We start from the raw sequence: 22166 nt of genomic DNA, 5'->3' as shown, positions 1-22166 counted from the left end.
ATTGAATAGAGTGTTCATTCCTTTGATTTGTTTCTCTAAGCCTTCCTCAATCCCAATAATTCTTAAATTTGGTCTTTTCATGATATCCCATAATTCTTGTAGATTCTGTTCATGATTTTTTACCATCTTCTCTGTTTGGTCAACTTTGGTTTCAAGATTAAATATTTTTTCTTCAAGGTCTGAGGTTCTGTCTTCCAGGTGTCCTATCCTATTGGTTATGCGTTCTATGGAGTTTTTAACTTGGTTTATTGTTTCCTTCATTTCAAGGATTTCTGTTTTTTTTTTTTTTTTCAGTATCTCTAACTCTTTATTGAAATGATCTCTTGCTTCCCGTATTTGCTCTTTTAACTGTTGATTGGTGCGATCATTTAATGCCTGCATTTGCTCTTTATCTCCTCCTTCAATGCCTGCATTTGCTCCTTCATCTCCTCGTTTGTTTCCCTGATTGTTTTAATTATGTACATTCTGAACTCCCTTCCTGACATTTCTTCTGCTTTGCTGTCATTGGGTTTTATTGATATAGTATCTAGGTTTCTTTGGGATATTTTCTTCCCTTGTTTTCTCATATTGGTCAGATGTCAGTGGGAACCTGAGATATTGCCGATTTCCTCTATTGGCTTATAGTGTCCCTGTAGATTTCCAGTGTATCACCTCCCAGCCTTCAGTAGCCTGAAGTCTTGGAGGAACTTGAAAATGCAGTGCTTCTGAACAAAGCTGCTCCTAGCCCTCTACTGGTTCCAGGGCTTGGACCTGGTTCTGTGCGGAAAGGCTCTCACTCGGGTCCTGCTCCAAGAAGGTGGCCATGTGGGAGGAGCCCACCGCCGGAGTGAGCAGGGCTACCTGGGGAAGACTCTAGCTGCCCTGCCCTGCTCTGATAAGCTGCCCCTATCCGTGCCTGCCACCCAGGCCAAGCTTCACCCAGTGGGGGAGACTCACCCGTGGCTCTATTTTAGTCCGAGTCTCTCAATGCCTCCCCTTCTTGAATCCTGGGTTCTGGAGTGACTGGAGGTGAAGTCACCCTCTAGTCCACCATCTTGGATTGCCCTGTGGAAAGAGCCTGCGGCTGGAGGGGGCAGGGCCACCTGGAGAAGTCTCTGGCTGCCCTGCCCTGGTCCCAGAGACTGCCTGCTGGTCGGAGCTCTCTGTTGGCTCGGGGACTTGTGGCTGGCTCTGTGTAGAAAGGCTCTCACTGGGTGGTCTGCTCTGAGAAGCTAGCCTTGAAAGGCACCTCCTGCCGGAGTGAGCCGGGCTGCTTGGGGAAGTCCCTGGCTGCCCTGTCCTGGTCCCTGAAGCTGCCTGCGGGCCGGAGCTCACCATGCTGGCTCCAGGACTTGGAGCTGGTTCTGTGCAGACAGGCTCTCACTGGGGGGCCTGCTCTGAGAAGCTGGAGAAGCTGGCCGCGTGGGAGGAGCCCACCGTCGGAGTGAGCAGGACTGCCTGGGGAATACTCTAGCTGCCCAGCCCTGCTCTGATAAGCCGCCCCTATCCAAGCCTGCTGCCCAGGCTGAGTTTCACCCAGTGGATGAGACTCACTCCGTGGCTCTATTTTAGTCCGAGTCTCTCAATGCCTCCCCTTCTTGAATCCTGGATTCTGGAGCAACTGGAGATGCAGTCACCCTCTAGTCCGCCATCTTGGATTGCCCCGTGGAAAGAGCCTCTCACCGTGGGTTTTCTTTTGGTAAAGCAGAACAGAGTGTGTGTGAATGGCCAAGCACCAAGCGTGAGAGAGGGCGTGACTTAGAGCAATGTTGAAGGTCAGAGTTGGGCCAGAGATGGCAAGTAGTGTTCCAATCTTGGCACAGTGGAGGCAAGACATGGTCTGACAAAAATAATATTAAATATGGTGGTGGAAGAGAAGAAAGATCGCTACTGAAGTCTCCAATATTCTCACTGAACTAGTAAAAAGTCATCTTTCACAGATGAAGGGAGCAGGGATTAAATTAGGGATTTAAAGAGAAAGTTGAAAATCTGGGATAGTTGTTCCACAAAGAGGAGGTGGACCTCACTGAGGGACCATGCAAACCAAGACCCAACTGACGGGGAAGGAATTTCCACTGAACAGAGTGAGTTCAATCTCCCGTGAGCTGAACGATCATGGCGGGAAAGGTGGATTATTTTGTTGCACCAAAGCTACAGATTAACTGAACTTCCCTCTGGGAAAAGTAGATTCCAAGCCAATTTATAAATTTTTACAGTTCTTAACATAGAAGAAATAGGATCATAAATCTATGTGGCTGAACGAGATGGAAGTGAAGGAAAAAGAAAGTGACCGTCCTAAGGCTGAGAGACCTTTCTAGGGGGAAATATCACATGGTGGCCTGAAAGGATGGGAACTCATGCACTTTCATATTTGCATTCTGGAGACTGCTAGAGAACTTCTAAAGGATTGAAAGCTCCAGCCATTGTCTTTTAAAACCACTTATAGTTATGGCAGTAGTTGGAATACTTGGAAGATGTTGGGAGAAAGCCTAGTTCTTGGCTGGTAGCAGTGAACGTCTCAAGTGTGTAAGGAAAACCTTCACACATTCATGCCTGACAGAAAAACCTATGGAGAGGAGCATTCCGCTCTGGCCACCTAGAAAAGTATGCAACTCCCCCAAATCGACCTAGTGTTACCAAGGGATCCTGTGTGGGAGCCTGGTAGTCTGATCCTCCCCATGGCACATTGTGATTGGGCAAGAAACCTATAAAATGTATAGCTATTCCCACAATAAATGAGTTTACAGGCTGCTCGCCACAAGCCTGCTTCTACCCAACTCCTGAAGTCTGGGTCTTGACTCTGTGTCCTTACTCCGCATCTGAGCTAACTCGGCACAAGAGAGACTACAGGAAGAGATTATGAAAGTTTTTAAAAATCTTCAGTGAATAGGGACTGTGTATTATTTAGGATATTTTGATTTTCAAGTCATGGAAAAAATCCACGAAACCCACATCATGTACTGGCTCAAGCATCTGGAAAGGTCCAATATTTCTGGCTCCATGGATCTAAGAGCTCAAGTGATATAAAGGTCAGACACCTATATATCCTTGAGTGCGCCTTTCCTTTCCTTTGCATGTTGACTCTTGATCAGTTTCCAAGTGGAGACAAAGTCTGTGGCACCTTGGACTTTATGTCACATTATGCATATCCTGCAGGATAAGCACCTCGCAGAGAAGCCTGGAGTTCACTAACTGTACTCTGAACACACTCGTCCAGAGTTACGAGGCACTGGTTCCCTATATGTGGGCCCCAGGCTCTGTTCCTGGAGAAAGGATGGAGCTCACTCAAAGCAGAAGGTCTGAGACTGGGAAGAACAAGACCCCAACCAGAAACCCAACTAAGAACTAAGATGGGTGGCTGATGAAGAAAAAGCTGCTGAAACCATCGACACTACAAAAGCCCCTCATCCTCAGAAGCAATATAAAGTCTCTCGCCCTCAGAAGCAATATGAGCCTACAGATTTGACGTGGGGCCCTGTAACCAGCCAGGAGATAACTGTTTCACAAAACTTCCCAACTCTCCGCACACCCTTGATCATCCAACTTCATGTTTTATAGTCTATCACTTTCAAAATCCTACCAAGTTTTCAAGTATAAAGGTTACTAAGGAAACCTTTAAAGGAAACCTACTAAGGTTTCAAGGATAAGGTTAGTTACAAGCAAGAGAAACCAACACTACATGCCTTAAGCAAACAGGAAATACATTTAAAGAAAAGCTTACATTGACCACTTTTTTTTGGAAGCCTGAAGAACCAGTCTCAAAACTAAGGCATGGAGCATGAAAGAGGGTTATCAAGAGCCCATCTTCACTTCATCATGGAAAGGCAGTGTTTAATAAGCACCAGTCCTTTTCAGTGTTTTGTAGAATGCTACTCCAAACTGAAGTCCCAGGAAGAAAGAATTTGACTGATCTAGCTGGGGTGGTATGCATCTTGGCCAGGAGAGAAGTGGCCACATGAAGTTAAAGCTCATGTTGCAAAGATGCAAAGATTAAGAAGTAAGAGGTTATATATGCCAAGATACAAAAACCATAAACCTGCCCTTATAGAAAGAATTGTAAAAGTCTCCTGAGGAGAATAACAAGAATCCCTTTGAGAATGGGAAAGCCAGGGAGAATAAGCCAGAAAAAGAGAACGGGTGCAGTCATGGAGGAAAAGTGAGCGCCATTTATTATCACTGAGTGTATCAGTGAGGAAGCTGAGGAGTGGAAGAAGCCAGGGGAGGAGGGGGCAGAAAGAAAAGAAAAGCAAAAGAGCCATCGCGCTCTGTGAATCCAAACATCTGTGGTATCCAGGGGAAAGTCAGCAATCTAGAAAAGGGAATGGACAGAGAGTTCTCCAAAGGACTAAAACCAACCAGAACTTGTCTGACTGAGACTGGATCCTGTGTAAACCAAGCACACTCCAGTGAAAAGGAGGAAAATTGCAAGACCTCATTCAACCAGCAATCATCTGAGCAAATATCCTATAATTGTTCTTGTGGCAGGACATCGGGGCATTTAAAAGAAGCATGAGATAAACTGATTCCAGCTCCATATGCTCTGATTTCATTACTGGCTAATGGAACTTTCTGTAGTACAACCTCTTGTGCCCAATATTGCAGCTGTCAGTCACACCTGACTACTGGGCACTTAAAATATGGTTACTGTGACCAAAGAACTAGGATTTTAGCTGCATTTTATTATAATTCATTGATGTAAGTTTAAATACAAATAGCCACAGGTGACTAACGGCAACAAGAATGAGACAACACAATTTTAGATTATAGTCTCACATAAAATAGATGGTAAGATTTACAAGACACAACAGAGTTGAGTTACATCATATAAATGCCTTCCAATCTTGTAAATGGGGATTTAAAATGGGTTTGGATTAATACTTACATGTAGGAATTAAAAACCGAGTATTACATTTATCAAAATTCCCAGAGGTGGTTTAGTAAAATGACATAGGTAATTGATTTATTATGTTTTTTTCACATTAGTATCCGGATAGCCAGCTCAGTCTTGAGGTGGGGCCCAAGCAGAGAAGTTAAGGCCCTGATAATGAAGATCACTTGATCTGGGGGCAACTCAAGCAGAAGACGGGGCAGGGGAGGCAGCAATCCAAACCCAAGGCTATTCCAAGGACACCGCCGAGAATCCCCTCCGCCAACACAGAGATGAGCAGCATGGTTTCCCTCCACGTACCTATGGAAGCTGCTCCTCCAGTGTGAATCCCCTCTTCCTTCCAGATAGTTTGTCTAATGATTTGACTGTAGGTGAGGGGCACAGACAGAGATGAAATTACACACCTGTTAACTTAGATAGTTCAGGTAAAACTGCTTTAGGGGAGATTGCTTTTTTTTTCCTCCTAAAACAAGTCTTAAAACAGGCACCAGATGAAGAATTGAACTTACGTAGTAAGGCTATAAAGAAAACATGTCATTTTCATGTCTTATTCCTTCTTTATCCAATTGGAAGACACATTCAATTTTTTTTATTACCTGAACTACAAGGAGAAGAGTATATTAATATATCACCAATGTTTATGAAGACATCGTCATATGTGCCAGCCTTTTGCTAAATGACAGACATTTATAAACGTAAGTGATCATTCATGCACTAGTGTGAGGGAGGGTCCATACTATCCCCACTTTAGAGAAGAAATAGCCCATCAACCAGGTGCGTCACGGCGCGAGCCCAAGACTTAACACGGTAAACTGGACTCACGTGGGGTCTCGCCTCACGGCTTCTGTCAACGTGCAGGTGGGCAAAGGCACACACAGGATGACCCGACTAGGATCTCAGCTCGACTTTGAGGAGAAGGAGACTCACCCAGTCCATCTCTGTTTGTATTGCTGTCCCCAGATGGGCTCCATCTCTGCCCTATCCCTCCTTCCTCACTAGGAGTCAGCAGATTAGCCTAGGGGAAGACACCTGGGTCACAATCCATAAACTTACTCCACGATTCATAGAGAGAAATTATTTATGCCAGTAAAGTGTTTCCTGCATGTAGCATATATTCTGGAATGAAGTTTAAGCAGTGATTTCCAAGAAGGGTTTGAAATAGAAAAACAGAAAAATGCCAAGTGAGACTTGGTCCAAGTGAAGTGCAGCCATGGTGAAGTTTTAACACCCAGACTTAACAACAGCAGCTGAAGGAGACTGCCTCCAGGGAACACCACAGGCAGCGCCACCAAAGAACGTATTAAGTGTCCGCCCTCCATTGCCAGGATGGTCCTGAGCTAAGGAATTGGAAACGGGAGGATTTAAATAGCATATTGACCTTCAGTAGAGTTTTACACATTAAGAAGTAAATGTAAAGTGTCATTTTACTAGTTCTGTCTTAAGTCCCACACTGGTCAGTGGATGCAGACAGAAGGCATATATCTTCAGTTACAGTGTAACCAGATTTTTAATTGCTGGTCATGCCTCACTTTGCAAGGCAGGTGTGCCTGTGTGGCCAGGTGCCTATGGCTCGTTTCCATTGGTGTCCCAAGTGCGGCTGAAGAGACATGCTGTTAGGTGCTAACCAGGCGCCATGTCCAGTCATCGCAAAGACAGGATGTTAATGCCAGGGCCGCTGGAGTCATTCACCAACTCTGCTCACCTGGCCAAAGTTAGGTCTGCTTGCCTTGATCCCACATGGTCTGCCTCTCTGCTGCAGCCATTGCTACGTTCTTAAGTCTTTTTTCCCATTTGTTATATATTTTTTTTTTTTTATTCTAGATTGACTTCTCTAAGTGCAGTGGCAGTGATGTTGAACCCTCCCTCTATCCCAGTGCCGAGCCACGTGCCGAGAATACCCAGCAGCGGTTCAATGGCATTTCCACGGGGCATCCCAGCTGACTCCTTAGGTGGGCTTCTTTCTTAACGCTCCTCAGGCTGGATGCATTGTTGAAGAATATCCATGGGGTTGGAAACTTTTTGAATAGCTCACTCTGTGTTGGGTACTCTATAAAGTGCTGTGAACACAGAAGACATGACCCCAGTCATTAAGAGAATCTTGTTGGGGGAGAAAAACAGGTAGCTGATATAGCTGTTATAGCTGGTATAACATGATTTTTTTTCAATGTTTATTAAAGCAAGGATTATGTCAAAAAGAATATCTGCTTGAGACTCCTACTTGAGAGAGCAGTGGCTGATAATTCAGAGAAGAAATATTTAAATCTTGACTTGGACAGGCATCCTCAAGAGAAGGACTGCCATGGACATAGGACAGGCATCTGGAAGAGCACCATATGCTTAGTCATAGACATAAATCCTCCACAAGCCTGTAAATGTTTACACATACAGACGATGCAGAAGAAAGTAGCAGAAAGAGAGATGAATGGTATAGGCAAAGGTCAGACTCTAGGGGTTATAAGTTGTGCTCAAAAGTTTAAACTTTATACAGTTGGCCAATATTTTACAAACTGTTTATTGAAATGGTACCAATGCAAATTTCAAGATCTGATAATAAATTTTTAAAAAGTGCTACATATTATGTCTGCCTGAATAGTCCCAATTTCCATGAAAGGTACTAATCAGTCCTGCAATGAGAAGTTTAATCCTGGGTAACTCAGAATTTCACAAAGTTCTTTCATTGTAAAATGAAAAAATGGATCTATGAGTTCATACATGTGTCTAAAATCTCATCCGCAGCATCATGGGACACGCTTTCTCTATTATCTGTTCCATGTGACACTCTATGAGTCATGACAATGAGCAGGATTATTTTAAGCTAGGGACTGTTCTCATCATTTCATATTCCAGAAGGGTCATTGTAAAAAGGAAAATATAAAATTTAAAGAAAGTTGAGAAAACTATTAAAATACTAAGAAATGAGAAACTTTTAAAGTAAGGTAGTAAAAAATGGTAATGTGGAAATAAATCTGAGTTACCCTTAAGGAAAAATGACTCAGAGAACTGTTTGCTACTGGAGTTAGAGAGATGGAAGAGTATATGTTTCTCAGGTTTCTGGAAAACAGAATCATAATACTAGCATTGGCAGAAAAAATAATGGGCTTTGCTAAAAATAAAACAAATAGCTGGGTGGGGTGGCACATGCCACTAATTCCAGTAACTTAGGAGGCTGAGGCAGGAGGATCACAAGTTCAAGGCTGGCCTCAGTATCTTAGTGAGAACCTTGGCAACTTAGTGGGACCCTGTCTCAAAATAAAAACATAAAAAGACCTGGTGATATAGCTCAGTGGAAAGGCAAATCTGGGTTCAATCTCCAGTACATAAAAAAGTAAAATAAATGTTTCAAAACAAATACACATTTATGCAAATTAAGTTGAAAGTTTCTATGGTATATTTAATCGGAGCTCTGAAATAGCTGACATGCTTCTCTTCTTCATACCAATCCTAGAATGTGTACTTTTAAATATATGTTCCTATTCCTTCTTAATACTGATTCTCCTATTAGATTTAATCTCCTTGCAGCAAACATATAATGTGAAATACACAAAGAAAAAAAATTATTTTCATAGAAGGCTTAAACACAGAAAGAGTTCTACTGGGGAGAGGGGTGGTGTTGGCCACATCTCCTGTTCCTTGGTTCCCACCTTGTTGAAAGGACTAATTCCAGCAGGCTTTTCAAACACAGCACATAGAACTACATGCCCTCCCTGGCCATGAAGACCAGGGCCAGGGGTCACAGTGATGTTCTGAAGTGGAAAAGCATGACCACGACCCTTCACGTCCCCCACAGTTCCATCTCTTCTGAACTGAAGGGCTTCTTTAAGAGAGACTGGAAAGCTAGAGGCAAGGAAAGCTGGAAGAGTAGCGTCCAGAGTAAAGGAGAAATATCATTTGTACCATTCCGGACCTTGTTGGACTGTAGAAGACAGGCGTTAACTTGAATCTCCAGTTTTCTGCATGGCCAAGTATTTAGTGAGCTGGGGAAAAATCCAGGAATGGCCATGGGTACTTTAAAGAGAACAGGTGTATGAACAAGTAGCATATGTTCCCATAGTTCCTGAGCCCTGACAGAAATAATAGACAGCATCTGTAGCTGCAGAAACAGTCAGATCTGAGTGAATTCCTGACATAGAGACCCTGGGATGAACCTTCCACATACTAACTTTATTGGCAGCAAAATGGTTATGGAAATATGTTTCTATATTGTCTATGTTAGCTATGCCTGCATAAATTACGCCAAGAAAATCCATCAGAATACTAAGTCATCTGTTTAAAACAGAATGAATAGCAAACAAATCTTTAACATCTAGTGAATGCATGTTACACTTTTAAGATGCCTTGAGACACCATTATCACATTATATTAAAAAACATACAGAACACTACAAACAACCACCATTTTCAGAAAGCTATCCCTGAGTATCTCCAAGCTTTTCTCCAATTCTCAGAGGTACCACTTTAAGTAATAGATTAGTCGTAACATGTTATTGTACTCTGGTTGTTAGTGGAATGTTTACCCACAAGGCTGGTGTACCATCTTTACAATAGTAAAGCATTCTGAATTTGTCTGGCTCTCCAGTGAGCTTTATGCCTTCTGATGTTTTCTTCTATTTTATGAACATCTCTTTCAGTTTGAAGAACTTCTTGTAGGACAGGTCTGGTGGAGGTAGATCCTCTCAGCTTTTCTTTGCCTGGAAACATCTTTCTCTCTCCATCTCTGCAGGATGACTTTTCTGGGTGCAGTATGGTTGGTTGACAGTGTTGTCTTGTTTTGTTTTGTTTCCTTCAGTACTTTGAAAATCTTATGCCATTCTCTCTGGGCCTGGAAGATTTTTGCTGAGAAGTTTGCTGACAGGCAAACTGGAACACTCTATGTGAATTTGTTTTTTTTCTCTTGCTTCTTCAAGAATTTCATATTTGTTACCTTTGAGAACTTGACTATAACAAGCCTTGGGGTAGATTTAGTGGAATTAAATATGACTGGTGAACTTTAACTTTTCTGTGCCTGAATATCTATATATTTTTTTTCTATCTGGGGGAAGTTTTATTATCTTTATGAATAAGCTTTCTATTCCTTTAGCACCCTCAATTCCCTCTTGTACCCCAATAACCCAATTATTTACTCTTTTACTACTGTCCCAAAGTTTCTGTATGCTTTCTTCATTCCTCTTTGATATTTTTATTTTCCGGACTCCAAATGTATGTCTTAAATAACCTGTCTTTTAACTCACTAATTCTTTCTTATGTTAAGATATCCTGCTTTTGATGCTGTTTGTCACATTTTTAATTTTGTGTAGTGTATTTTTTAGCTCAAAGATTTCCATTTGATGTTTTAAATTGTTTCCATTTCTTTGTTAAGTTTCTTTGTTAAAGAAAATCACTTTCCTTTGTTTTTTGAAGCTCATTGAGTTTTCTTTAAAATGACTGTCAAATTCTCTGACTAAGCATTCACCCATACTGGTTACTATCTGGCCATTTTCTGGAATATTTTCTTGACAGCAAAGTCATGGTTTCCAGAATGTTCTTGATGCTTATTGGTGTGTGATATCATCTGGACCTTAAAGATTAGATATTTATTCCAGTCTTTGTAATATGACTTCATTTAAACCTGTCTTTCCAGAAATTCTAAACAGGCTGCTTATCTTCTCTGTTTGTTGTCACTTCAACTATTTCACCACTAGATAGAGCACTAAGTCCAGGTTTGTCAGGAGTCCACTGTTGGTGTGTTGAAATTCCTTTAACACTAGAGGGCAATCCAAGTCCAGATTTGTTCCAAATCTGCATTTGGTGTGTTGTTCAGCATAAACTGGGGGAGTACCTAAAAAGAATTTTTGATCCTTCTAAACCTCTTTCTGGGGTTAGGACAAGCCAATATGCTTCATCCACAGTCTCTGGCCAGAATTCTGTTGGAGAATATCATGAAATCACTATTAACGGACTAGCTCCATCCTCCTATGCCACACCTGTGACTACCAACACTGCAGAATTACATCATACCCTGAGCCTAGAGCCACCAAGACCAGCAGAGTGGTGGGGTAGGATGAGGGTTCACACTGCTGTGGGATGCCTATTGCTGAGCAGACATGTGGCTGAGATAGCTCCAACCAGCCACAGGTGATGCTGGCTGGAATAGAGTTCTTATAGGCTGGGGCCTGCATCTTTCCCCGGCATTGGGGATGTTCTAGAGGCCTTCTGTTAGAGTCTACTAACCTCTAAGTTCTAGAACAAACTTGAGGACAAAATCCTGATCTTACTACCCTTTCCTACCACTAGCAAATGGGGTCTTGCTGAATGATGCTGTCTGAGGTTAGGATTGCTTGGTGAAGGAAGTCCTTGGTCACCTAGGTGGATGCTAAAGTGGGTTGCACCTGAATCTCACAGATACAAGGAACTGTGCAGTCTGAAGGGTGCACTAAGCACGTGCCACAGTGGTGGCGATACTAGATAAAACGTGAGTCTGACCCACTAGAGCACAGGTCATGCATCTTGAGCACTGGACTGGTGAACGCTGTGCTGCCCGCTTGGGAAATGAGTAGTGGAGGAAACTCTCTGGCCAACAAGGGTGATGCTAAACAAGGTGACACCTGAGTCTCACAACTGTAGTGACCTGCACAGCCTCGGGAGGGGGAGGCAAGCCCAGGCCTCTCCAAGATGGGTGATGATGAAGGCTGAAACTCCAGTCTTTTCCCCCAGTACAGGGGACTCTGCCTGTTGGAGGGGCAGGTCTAGGGGCCCAGTTTGCAAGCTATGGCCTAGGTATTGAGTCTTTGGTTTCTGCCTGGTATTGGGTCTCCCCATGGTGAGCCTAACGCTGAGCTCCAAGACATAGTCCTCTGCTAGCTTTCATACCCGCTGGAGAAGAGGACACTTTCCCTGCTCCGCTCTCTGAAGTTGGAGGAGGGGTGGTGGAGGCAGTCAGCCCCCTAGGAGTTACACAGATCCAGTGACTGATTTCTTGGACTTTGTCCTGGGGGTGGACATCATGGGGCTCGGCCAGCATCTGGTTTCTCTGTGGCAGGCCGAATCAGGTTTCAAGTCTATGGCCCAGAGTATTTCCTCTCCCTCCCGCAAGTGGGAGGCCTCTCTTTCCAAGCAGGAGTGATGCCAGCAAGTCTTTCTTTCCTTCCTTCTTCAACGCATCTTTTCTTCTGATTATAAGAAAACCAGGCACTGTGGTCTCTCACCTTGCTGCCTTAGCTCTCATGAAGGTAGTTCAGTGTGTAAACAGCTGTTCAAATTTGTGTATCTGCAGGGAGACAAGCACTGGAAAATCTTACTCAGCTGCCATTTTGATTGGCATCGGTAGTTCTGTTTTTAATGTTTTGAGGACTTCCATACTGTTTTTGTAATGGCTGTGCTAATTTACATTCCCACCGACAGTGTGCAAAGCTTCCTTTTTTTCCACATCCGTGCCAATGCTTTTCTTTCATCCTGTTGATAATAACCGTTATAACAGGTGTGAGGTGATATCTCAGTGTAGTCTTAATTTGCATTTCTGTGATGATTAATGATGTGGAGCTTCATTTTCATATACCTGTTAGCCATTTATGTTATTTGAGAAATACAATTTTAAGCCATTTGCCCATGTTTTAATCATATTATTTGATTTTTTTGTGTGTTTGCATTTTCTTATGTATTCTGAACATTAATCTCATATCTGCATGATTTGCAAACATTTTCACCCATTCCGTAGATGGTTTCTTCACTCTGCCGATTGCTTCCTTTGCCGTACAGAAGCTTTTCCTTTTGCTGTGATTCCATGTGTCTCTTTGTGCTTTAATTGCCTTGGAATCATTATCCACACCCATGTCCTGTAGTTTTTCCCATGTTTTCTTCTAGTCATTTCACAACTTCAGATCTTTCTTATGTTTTAGTCTTTATTTTGAGTTAACTTTTGAGGTTTCAATTTCATTCTTCTCTATGTGAATATTCAGCACCATTTATTGACAAGATAGTCCTTCCCCATTTGCACCCTTGCCTTGATTATTGAAGATCCAGTGAGCATAAACACAAGGATTTGTTTCTGGGATGGTTAGTCTGGTCATTAGACTGCGGGTCTCTTTTTATGCCATTTCCATTCTGCTTTGATTACTATAGCTTTGTAGTAGGTTTTAAGATCAGACAGTGTGAGGCCTCCAGCAAGCCTTGAGCATTTTGTTCAAAAATGCTTTGTCTTTTTTTTTTTTTTTTTCCTATATCTTTGAAAACGTCATTGGAATTTTTTTTAGGGATAGTTAGTAGATCACTTTGATAGCATGGACATTTTAACAATATTTAGGTACCACGAATGCAGGCTACCTTTCCTTTCACTTGCATCCTCTCCAATTTCTTTAATCAGTGTTTTATAGTTTTTCCCATACAGTTCTTTACCTTCTTGGATAAATTTGTTCTAAATTTTCATAGTTAGTGCAAATTGGATTTTTAAAAATTTCTTAGCTATAGAAGGAATGTACCTCAACACAATAAAAGCCACATGTGACCAGCTCATAAGTAGCATCATACTTAACCAGAAATGTTGAAAAACTTCTCTTTAAGATTGGGTACAGGACAAGTGTGCCCACCCTTACCACTTTGACTCAGTATAGTTCTGGAATTCCTAGCCAGAGCAATAAAACAATAAACTAAAATCATTCAAACTGGGAAGGAAGAAGTTAACGTGACCCTATCTACAGAAACCCCTAAACACTCCACCCAAAATCTGCTAGTACTAAGGAGTGAATTCAAGAAAGCTGAAAAACACTACATCAAGATCCAAAAATCAGTAGGGTTTCTACCCTAATAGTGAACAATCTTCACTGTTTCTCTAGAGTTTCATAATATCCCAAGGAAGCATGCTGGCTTAGAAATGCATCCTGTAGTTGATTTAGCTCCACATACCTTACATTCTTCCATCTCTGAGTAAACTTCAAAGTTGTGAACCCAGAAATTGCCAAAAACATACACACAAGCACACATACACAATGGTGAAAGAATTTTTCATACAGTGAGGTGAACTTCAAGAATTTGGGGATAATTTTATACATATATATATTTTTAAATTTTATTTTATTGGTATTTCTTTGGGGATAATTTTAATAGTGAGCTTCTATTAAACTATATTATTTGACCACCACATTAATATTGTTTTCATTTACAATGCACTTTTTGTTTAAAAAGAAACACGAGGCAAAAGATAGATTTAAAACTTCGGTTGTATATGGCTGGTTTATAAACTTGAAGGTGAAGAGAACATCATTCATTATGTCATTTTAGGGTTGCTGGAGATTTCCTTTTTGAAATGAGCACTTAGCATTGCAACTTGGGAGGGTGAAACCATTTGTTATTTTATGAGAAAATTGATTTCTCTGGTAATACACGTTAAGAATCACACATGGTGCAACTAAGCATCCATGAATTTAGAGAATATAACCTGGTAATATATTGGATGCGTACTGAAGGAAGCAGAAAATGCTAATCTTGGTAAGCAATTGAATGTATGGCCTTTTACTGCCCTAAGAAAAACTCCCTTGACAAAAGCCACATGATAAAATTACCCTCAAAATAGTATTTTTCAAATTTATGCAGTGATATTTTTCAGACATCATAAAATATATTTTAATTATTATGTTAAATCGTCATCTCACACTGGAGAGGAAACCTGCATTGAACTCAGTTACCATTCTTATGATTTTTCACTAGGTCCTTGGATTAAGATGGGGCTGCTACATTGGCATACTCTTTAAGATTTTTCATAATAGAGCATTTCGCACTCTGTAAAATGCAGAATAACTAAAATGTCAAAAAATTAGGAGTCAGACCAAAACCAAGGCTGGGTATTGTGCACAGCATGAATGAATGAAAGTTCCATTCTTTATGCCTGGGGTGGAAAGTTGAAATGATGCTATTGGCAATTTCCACCCAGGACAGGAAATTACACTGAGTGCACGGTGCTCACTGATGACTGAGTATGCAGAGTTCTTGACAAACATCAATGACAGAGCAGTTCAAACACACCAGAAAATCCTTCTCTTAGTTCTATTCCAAAGGCATGGTATCAGTCACATTTTTTTTGGCAATTTTCTTAAAATCTTGCATGGGCATTTTACATGTGAGGAATAAGCACTGACACATTGGATGAAGCAAATTTGTTTCATGGCCAACAAAGCTCAAGTAAGGTCTCAGGCATAGGCTTTATATAAATGGAAGGTCAGAGATGTGAGGATCAAGTGTGAAGTTTGTGATAATAGTAAATTAAGCTTTTACTAAAATATGTTTTTCTAGTAGGAAAATGAAATGCAACCAAAACATCTGCACACATACATATCAGTTTTGCACAAAATATTTTCCCCTCTCTCCAGTTAAACACCCATTCATACTTGTGTCCATAACACGTGCTTAACAGCCAGTGTTTTTGTAGGAACACAGGACTCAGTCCAGGATGTAAGTATAAGTGGGATTCTGAGACTAAGAAAAGGCCTTCACTCACTTCTTTTCTTTTGGTTTATAATTAAATCACAGGTTCAGATATATTATAAAATTTGAGGAATATCATAAGATTTCTGGTATGTTCTTATATACCTGTTGGTATTCTTGCTGATTTTGTTAAAAATATTCATGAAATTTTGCTTCAGGTGGGAAAGTTAAGGTGGCCTTTTGACTATTTATTAGTTTTCTACTACTGTATAACAAATTACCCCAAATTTAGTAGATTAAAATACCAATTGCAGTTCCATAAGTCAGAAGTCCAGCACAGCATGCCTGAATTCTCTGCTCAAGTTTTCATGAAATTGAAATAAAGGGGTTGAGGCCTCATCTGGAGACTTGAAGTCCAAATCTTCTCCAAGCCGACCATTTTAGTCCACATGCAGAGTCCAGTCCTTTGCATTATGAGTCAGGTCCCTGCTTCCTTGCTGGTCGCTAGATGGAGGATACTCTGAGCTCCCGGAGACTGCCCCTATTCCTGGCCTCGTAGTCCCTCCATCCATAAGCTGTCAACAGCCTGTCAAATCCTTCCTCACTTCTCTGTGACCAGACAGAGGAAGCTTTGCCTTTAAAAGATTCATGTGATTTGGTCCACTCCAGCTGTGACCTAAGTTCTTCCTATTTTAAGGTCAAATGATGTGGTGCTTTAATTACATCTGCAAAATCTATACCAGTGTTCTAGAATACTGATGTAGAAATATCTACATCAGCACTCTGTTGAATAACTGAAAGATGTGTTCACAATATTTGCCAGGAACACAGAGCTACCTTCCAATCTTACCCACCATACATCTCCATATTCTGTTATGTTCCACACACAAGTTTACATCCTATGAGATTGCTGTTCCCTAAGATCCTATTAACAGAGAAGCCCTATGAGCTATGAAAAGTCAAGCACAGGATCGAATACATTGTAACAAAGAGTTGGGTTCTAAAGTTGAGCCTCCTTGGTCCTAGGTCTGAAAGTCAACCAAGGTTGTCAAAGCGAATGTCTGGGTCATTGTAACTTTTCAGTGAACATGGTCCCCAGATGTCCCAGATGAGATGTTTGAGTCTTCTTGATCCCAGGGTAAACATATTCCAGCACAGCATATAAAGGAAACTAATTTGCAAATTTTCTCAACTTTTATATATTTTCATTAGCTGGTTTAAAAACATCTGTTCTTAGAAGCAGTCAATAATATTTTACAATAATTCAAAAGCATTTAAATACAATTAATACTCCTCAACTCCTAGACCTTGTAATCTACACCAGAAATATTTATAAGAAACAAAAATAGAGTGTATTTTTAAAGACCTCATGGAAATTCAAGAGCCTGGTGTTTGATATTTACATGTATTAACATACAGCAATGTCCTACTGCTTTGTAATTAGAGTTGACTCCCAAGAGGAACACCATAATTGCTCATTTTGTGGATGTGGCACTTCAGGATCAAGAACTGATTAAAATATTTATATTGCACAGCTTGTTCAATTCACTTATATTATCAGATTAATTTACTCTGATTGTCTATGCATCAATATTCTTGCTTTTTTTCTCTAAAATGGCACTTAAAAGAAAATAACTTCACTATATTCTTATTAACAGTTATATATTTGAAATAAATCATATGATTACAGTTAATATTGAGCAATTATTACACTAATATGTTATATATAGTTTCTATGTATAAGATGTAAAATACAAAAGGGATTAATAGTAAAAAATATTTTTAGTTCAACTCCACTAAGAGATAAAATTTGAATTAGTAATTTCATGTATCAATTTCAGTGATACATGATTCCCTTTTATTTTGTCTATGTTAGGAAACTTTACCTTCCATGTTTAAAATATTTCCATTTATGATGGAAAACTTAAGGAACAATATTATGACATTTATTGTTTTGACTTTTAGCAATATAATGTAAACATTGTTCTATCTCCTTTCAAGTTTGTATGTATGTGTGTGTGTGTGTGTATTTATCTTAGGGAATTTAATATTCAAAGTGGATTTTATGGGGATACCTTTCTAACTTCACTAAACCTATTTCTATATGTTATCTTGGAGGTATAAGTCCTTGATACTATGTTTGGAAATATTTTAATTATTAGATCTCTGAACAGTTTAATGAAAGTAGCCCCCAACATCACACTCAGCCAAGAAGTTGGTTTTCAAAGGGCTTCATTTCAAATTATCTGTGTTATGAGGTCAAAAGCTAGTAAGGAAAATAATTATCCAAAATTGAGAAGGCACAGCCACAGCATCATCCCTGGCTGAGAAAATTAGCTCTGGGCACTTCTGCCTTCAGCTAAAGTAAAGATGAAGTGAGTTCGAGAGGTTTAATTAAGTGACCAAGGCCCAAATCCCCTCATAGTGATTTGTATGAAACTTTTCTACTGAAAATCGAACCTTCCCACAATCGGTTTTAAAGCCATTTTTGAAGTCTGTTAAGGAAATACAGGCCGCAGCCTAAGGAGGGCGGAGGCAGCGAGTGTCTATCTTGGAGCCTGCTGCCCTCAGGAGAGGGACAAAGATGGAGGAACTGTCAGTGCGTGGGCCTCCTATTACTGTTAAACATGCACTGCCTGCAGTGTCTGTCAGCATGAAAGCAAAGAAAACAGAAGCTTGTCCAGTTAGACCCTAATATCTCCTAAACGACATTGTTGTAGTCCCTTAAGCAAAATAGAAAATAAGAATTAAGTTAGGAAAAGAGTCATGCCAAAATATGAAAGCACAAGATCTGTCCAGCCAGTAAAAGACCTCTGTGGGCAACATTATTGATTTCACCTGGAGGCAAAATGTTCCTTGCTGTAACAAAATAACCAAAGAATAATTTTCAAACAAAGAGGGAGAAAAAAAACCTATAAAAGATGGGAAGGAAGGATATGGGAATAGCCAGGTAAACACAGAAGAAATCCAGTAAGGAACTGTAGAAATCAATAAAACATTTCTTTATAACAAAGTAAACTGAACCTTTATCACTTTGAATATGCAATCTCTCATAAAAATAGCAACAGAGTTAAAAATCACTGCAGACTTAGAGAAAGCACAGCCCAACAGTGAGACAACGGTAGGGTGACCTTGAGGGTTTCTCTGAATCCCAGTGGCTTCTACAGCATTGGGCCAGGCCAGGGCACTAGGGAGCCTGCCCAGACCTTGGGGACTTCAGGATGATAGACATGGCTCCAAGGACCATAGAGTAAGCAGGTTCTCTCCACACCCAGGGGTGAACTTGCTCACACTTGTGCCAGGTTTCAGGTATGACCCAGAGTCACATCTTGTCCTTACTGTGCCCGTGTTCCCATTGCTCGGGGAGTCAGCTGTGTGTCAGCCCAGCAAACCCACAGTCCAGGGTGATCACCTGCAGCCGGTCACTTCCACCTCCCTTTGTGACTTTGTCCTGGCATGGCCTTGAGCCCACTCTGTCACCAGAAGTTGTAGGAACCCTTAAGTACTCAATCAGATAATGCGAACGAATTCTCTCAAAAGAAGTCCCTGACCTTTGCACTGGCTGATTTCCGTGGTCTAAACGCGCCCACTGTGGCTATGGAAGCCGTGGACCTAAAAGCTCCCACAGGAGTTGGGAAGAGAAGTGCGCAGCTGTCTGGGGAGCCGGGAAGCCAGCCGCAGGGCTCCTCCTCCCGCGGAGCTGAGGGAGGGAGCTTCGCCAATTCACACTGAAGGGGACCCCCACCCTGTCTCCCTGTCTCTTCACACCCAGGAGCTGCCCTTGGGGTTCCAACAAGTTCTTCAAAATGGTGTGCTTGCTGGGCCTGAAGCTGCTTGATGGGGGAGACATTCTCAGGCTGTGAGGAGCGCCCCTCCGGCTGCTCCCCAGCGTCCCTCCAGAATGGCCCTCCTCTGCAGGAGAGCAAGGCCTGTAGCGGGGCGGGCTGAGGGAGCTGGCCAGTGTGGACACGGTCGATGTCAGACGTCAGCGGAGCGCAGGACTCTCCTTCTCGCCTCGGTTCCGGTATTCCTTGAACGGTTTGACGGACACCTGCTTCAAGAAGCAGAACTGGTGCTCCTTCACTGGAAGCTGTTCTGTTTACCTTGCAGACGTCTCCATTCCATCTTCCAGGCCTCTCAGAATGGTTACATTACAACTTGAAGCACACTGCAATTGTGTGCAGAGGGGGTCGGAAAGCTGCCTGAGCTTAGGGACACCTGCTTCTTGACGGACACATGCAGACTCTAGCCTATCATAGGCTGGTGCATAGTAGTCCCTAAAAATCACTGAACAGTCTGGCAAACAAAGGAATCAGCACTCATTGTCTTAGCCCTTCCAGATTATTACAGCAGAATGACATAGACTGGATGTCTTATCAAAAATCATTTCCACAATTCTGGAAGCTGAAGTTCAAGATCAAGGTGCCAGCAGATGTGGTGTTGGGTGAGGACCCACTTCCTGGTGCACAGTTATTGCCTTCTCCTGTGCCTCACATGGCAGAAATGGAACTCTGGCTCTGCAGACCTTTGGGAAGTCAATAATCCCACTGGTGTGGTCCACCCTCAAGACCCAACGGTCTCCCCAAGGTACGGCTCCCAACTCAGCACACTGGGGTTGAGATTTCAATATATAGCTCCATCTACGGCATTGATTTTTACCTCAGATTCCAGAGATTTATTTATTAAATGAAAAGGGAAGTGGGAACTTAAAAAATGCTTTTAATATGAAGTGTTTGCTCACTCAGCCAATACTCTTACCAGAAATGACAGGAATATCTGCTAAAAAATGCCTTTCACAGATCCCAGTAAGAAAATGAAATCATCATATGACACGGAAAACAGATCATGTTATGATCCATGGTACTTGACTTCCATATTCTGCAGTCCACACTCCACATAGATGGCACAGAGGGAAACGCAGCATGTGAGGAAAAGGCCGAGACCGCCTTTTATGGCTTGGCTGTTAGCTGACTGACACTTTGTCACCTAGAGATGATTAGCAAGGCTGAGTATTTCTTTTTTTTTTTTTAAGGCTGAGTATTTCTGCATCAACTTTCATTTTTCCAAGGGAAAATAATTAAGTGAAACTTATCTCTTCTGCTTGCAAAAAAACAAAACAAAACAAAAAAAACCCTCCAAATTCTTTTCTTCTTCTTCTTCGTCGTCTTCTTCTTCTTCTTCTTCTTCTTCTTCTTCTTCTTCTTCCTCCTTCTTTTTCTCCTTTTTTATTTATTTATTTTTTTAATTTATTTTTATTTTGCTTCCGGTGCTGGGGATTGAACCCAGGGCCTTGTTGTGCCTGCCAGGCAAGCACTCTACCAACTGAGCTGTATCCCCAGCCCCTCCCCCTTTTACATAGTGTCATTACTTTTATTATTATATTTATGCTGCCATTGAACCCCGGGCCTCGTGGATGCTAAGCACATGCTTTCCCTCTGAACTACCTGCCCAATTGAACTAAAAGTCAAATTTCAATGAAATATTTAGTGGATATCAGCTAAAATAGCTAATTTGAAGTCTAGAACTGGCTAATTTGCCATTTTATGCACATATTTGTCCTTAATTTTATAAACCTGGTTAAACGCTGCATTGCAATTAACCCTTAAGGAGCTGACACCCGTGGTGTGCTGCTAAAACCCCACCCAGACGGGAAAACGTACCGTTCTGTCGGGCCCTCTGGCCATGCCATGACACACATTTTCACAGTGCCGGTTTCATGTGACACCCGTTTAATAACAGAGTGTTTGGCATTTGGCCCTGGTGAGCTGGTGGTTGAAGACCCCGGCACAGCACTGGACTTCCACGCAGGCCTCACCACAATTCATGCACGACTGCTCTGGCCTTCTGCTTTACAGTCTCACTCTTCAAGCTGGACTCTGTGAACCGGCCGCAGCGCAGGACCTGGGGCAGGAGCTGGCAGCAGCGGCTGGCCCCTCGCCTTTTTGTTGTACATGAAGATTTATTGGAAGAAACCCAGTCCATTCACTTGCATGTAGTCTATGACTGTCAGTAATAGCAGAGATGAGCAGAGGCTCCGTGGCCCACAAAACCTAGAATATTCACTATCTGACACTTTACAAACGAGTTTACTAACCCACCATCTAGGGTCTGTTGGAAATGCAGATACTCAGGCCCCACCGAGACACATGACACAGAATCCAAATTTACAGGGTCCTCATGATTTTCATGCAAATAAAATTTGAAAAGCTTTGCTCCAGGGCAGGTGTAGGTAGGAAGAGCACTCAGAGGACCCCAAAAGTCAGAAGCTTATGATAAGATTACAACCAGAGAAATCAAGGCTGGAAGGAGGCATATATTAAGACACGCATTGTTGGGTATTGGCTTCCAAGGTGGTAGGAGTTCTTCAGAGCTCAAGTTCAGAAGAATACAGAGCAGCGGGTCAGGAAGGAGCTCTAGAACTCCCAGGCACATGGTGAAGCTTCTATGGAAGGTGGAGTCCCCTTAACTTAGGGAGTCCTCATTTCTAGTCTTAAGCCTTTCCCAGTGATTGTATCAGGCTCATACGTATCACTTAGGATAGTCTTCTTTTTTTAAAAAATCATTGATTTTGGACTCTAATCACATCTGCAAAGTATCTTCACAGCAACACTAGACCATGTTCCATTGATTAGCAAGAGAGTGTAGCCTTGTGAAATTGGTGCACTGCAGTGGTCTTCATGGGAGAGTAAGAGCCTGCATTATAAAAGAGCTGAGTAAAGGGGAATAATATGGGCAGAATAGGCCAGAGGACAATTGTGGCAGGGATAATTGCTACATATTCCCTAACTCGTATCTCAAAGAGACAGATATGACCCAGTTGGTCTGGAACAGCAAATGAAATTATTTTATCACTTAGTTTTGATATCACAAAATGATTTGGGGCACAGTATTCTAGAGATTCTAATAAACCT

This window comes from Sciurus carolinensis, chromosome 15 (assembly GCF_902686445.1).
Source record: "Sciurus carolinensis chromosome 15, mSciCar1.2, whole genome shotgun sequence".
Lineage (NCBI taxonomy): Eukaryota > Metazoa > Chordata > Mammalia > Rodentia > Sciuridae > Sciurus > Sciurus carolinensis.
This window is presented reverse-complemented; position numbering follows the sequence as displayed.